Here is a 3380-nt window from a genome sequence, read left to right on the forward strand (position 1 = left end):
AGAGAGAGAGAGAGAGAGAGAGAAAGAGAGAAAGAGAGAGTGAAAGAGAGAGGGGGAGATAGAGAGAGAGGGGGGAGAGAGAGAAAGAGAAAGAGAAAGAGAGAGAAAGAGAGAGAAAGAGAGAGAGAGAGAGAGAGAGAGAGAGAGAGAGAGAGAGAGAGAGTGAAAGAGAGAGGGGGAGAGAGGGGGGGATAGAGCGAGAGAGAGGGAGAGACAGGGAGAGAGAGAAAGAGAAAGAGAGAGAGAGACAGAGACAGAGACAGAGACAGACACAGAGAGACATATAGAGAAAGACAGACAGAGACAGAGACAAAGACAGAGATAAAGACAGAGACAAAGACAGAGACAAAGACAGAGATAAAGACAGAGACAAAGACAGAGACAAAGACAGAGACAGAGACAGAGACAAAGACAAAGACAAAGACAAAGACAAAGACAAAGACAAAGGCAAAGGCAAAGACAAAGACAAAGACAAAGACAGACAGACAGACAGACAGACAGACAGACAGACAGACAGACAGACAGACAGACAGACAGAGCGAGAGAGACAGAGAGAGAGAGAGAGAGAGAGAGAGAGAGGGGGGGGGGGTAACCATAATATCTTAAAGTTAATGCAACGTAATTTCTTCTCCCTGCTCATAACACAATATAACGCGTCCCCCAGATAATTCTAAAGACCTTCTTCCACTCTGACACTTAACTACACCCGCAGGAAGCCCCAAAGGCTTGCGGGCCCAGAAGCTTTGGAAAATCAATAACGGCTTCGATCTGTCTATGCAAATAATCGTTAGATCACAGCGACTGGAAGGTGATCGAACTATTCTGGGGCAGTTGATCAGTCGAAAATGTACGGGTATACATTGGTTTAACCATAGAGTAGAACTTCGTGGAGCGTTCATTTATCAACGGGTGACAGCACTGAGTGGCATGCAATCACGGTGTAAGAGCATTTAGGAGATTGTATAATTCACAAACATGACTATGCTGTCACTGGTATTGTACACAGTGAAGCATTGCAGCAATTCTTTAGCCCTTTAGAGAGTTTGAACTTAAGTGGGATTGGTGTTTCTTTTGTTTGAGCTACGAGAGAAGTACATTTAACCGCTGTTTAAAAAATGGATGGAAAAATAAATGGTTGTTCCGCTCAGATGGTGTCTGGACAATATATGCTATATAACCACTTCAACTGATTGTAAATGTTCACAAACCCGAGGACATAATTTAGGGGCTGGCAGCTTCGGCCGTTTCTGTCAGAAGAAAACTGAGAGGGCTACAGTATCCTGTAGATATAATTCGATTATACAATACAGCTTCTGTGGCTAAGGAACGAGAAGAGTGAGAACCCAAAAAAAGAACCGTGTTTTAAAATTTACCAGAATACACATTTAAGATACTCTCTTACAAACCCAGAAATGATATTCATTTTTTAAATGTTTAAAACATTGGCCAAGCCAATGAATGCTTTTTCCGAGAATAATTATTTAATCTGGTAATTTGGTGAGAGTTTTACGGCGCTCGCAATCGCATAAGGTCATGTTCGACTTTAAGCTGGTTCCTTTCGCGTCAGTTCACAGCACGACATGGTTTTACCTTATGATTGAAGTAAAAAATTCACTGTAAAAATTTAATAGTAAAAACAGTCCAGTATATTGACAGCAGCCAGAAACAAAAGAGGGAAATAAAAGTATGGCCAGCAAAATAAGCTCAGATCTCCAATGGGCAAGTATAAAGAAAGCAAAATATATAGTGACATTTTCGAGAACATTTTTTGAACTTTTACTATTATGACTATTGTACTCGGCCAATATGTCTCTGGCTGATGCAGTCGATCCTGCGCTAACAACGACCTCTCCAAGACATTTACATCATGTTTACAAACGAGCACTTCTCACTCTCCCCCCCCCCCCTTCCCACTGCTTTTTTTTTGGGGGGGGGGGGTCATTTTATAATAAAAGAACACTGTCATTGACGTTCATTTGTATAAAAAAACACACTTTTTCACTCGACAATAAGAGGCCAATTTGGAGAATTTCAACTTATTTCGATATCGTATTATCCACAGCATGTCATTCTAAAACATACTTTGAGTTTGAGGAAAGTGTGTGTATGTGTGTATGTATGTGTGTGTGTGTGTGTGTGTGTGTGTGTGTGTGTGTGTGTGTGTGTGTGTGTGTGCGTGCGCGCGAGTGTATGCGTGTGTATGCGTGTGCGTGCGTGTGTATGCGTGCGTATGCGAGTGTGTGCGTGTGCGTGCGCGTGTGCCTGTGCGTGGGCCCGGGTGAATGTGCGTGTGCGTGTGCCCGCGCGTGTGTGTGTGTGTGTGTGTGCGTGTGTGTGTGTGTGTGTGTGTGGGTGCGATATGTGTGCATATGTGGGCCTATGGGGGCGCGGGCAAAAGCGCGGCCGGCGCGCGGCGGGGGGGGCGTTTTCATGCTTTGTGGGCGTTTGTCCGTGTGCACGTGTGCACGTGTGTGCGTGTGCATGCTTGTGGGTGTAGTGGGGGGGGGGGGGGGGGGGTAATTACTACGTCATGAGAGAGATCTAGGTCAGTGTCGTTTATTTCGACGACGTATTTTCATTCTAAAACCAGCACTCTCACCCTCGGCATTCACGCCTCTTTTTAAGGGCAACTAAAAAAAGTGAAAGAAAGAAAGTATCACAGAAACCCGGCCATCGTTCTTTAACAATAAAGACAAAAACTAAACAAAGTTTAACATTATTTTATAGATTGATATTTATAGATTGATACTTAGTATTAATATATGTCTGTCAAATAGAGATTTCTTTAAAAGGATTTTTAAAAAGCACAAAAAACTCCGAATTGTTAACACGTCTATCAAATAGAGATTATTTTTAAAAACTTAATGGGAGACAGCCAGGACAGAATGATCTGTTTTACAAAGTAAGAAAAAGAATAGAATATCAGAAAATTTTCCAATCATTCTGTAGTAAACTAGAGAAGAAAACAACAACAAAATAACGAAAAAAAGAAAGCTAAAGTAGGCAAACGTACCCACCATAAGAACGGTACCTTGAATACCCGTCTTATTAAAAATCCTTTTAGCGTCTTAGAAACCCTGTAACCTACACACAAAGCTGCTCGCGCAAACTCGACTGGGTGCAGCTAATAGTATACATACGCACACATAATGCACACACACACACACTGCTGCGAAATCCTCCTCTCTTCCGCTCTAGACCTACCCTGCGCCACGATTCCCGCACCGCCGACTTTTCCACACAAGTCGGATTTTAGATCCCAAAGATTTGAAACACACTCTCTTAGATCGAGCACTGTCATGGCCGCGGATCTTTTACTCTCAATAAAAAATTCGCCGTGGAGCGTGCGCACCGTGGTCACCCAAACGAAGGACAAACCC

General features: G+C 43.0%; 1 protein-coding gene across 1 annotated transcript in view; it reads right to left on the minus strand.

Moving 5' to 3' along the window:
- The window catches only part of LOC101846306 (nmrA-like family domain-containing protein 1), a gene marked incomplete in the record, with an annotated part of 15673 nt that extends 12550 nt beyond the window's left edge, over positions 1 to 3123 (minus strand). The window contains 1 exon segment of the mRNA XM_013087739.2: positions 3014 to 3123.
- Between the last annotated feature and the right edge of the window lie 257 nt (positions 3124 to 3380).

This window comes from Aplysia californica, unplaced genomic scaffold (genome assembly GCF_000002075.1).
Source record: "Aplysia californica isolate F4 #8 unplaced genomic scaffold, AplCal3.0 scaffold00631, whole genome shotgun sequence".
In the NCBI taxonomy this organism is placed as follows: domain Eukaryota; kingdom Metazoa; phylum Mollusca; class Gastropoda; order Aplysiida; family Aplysiidae; genus Aplysia; species Aplysia californica.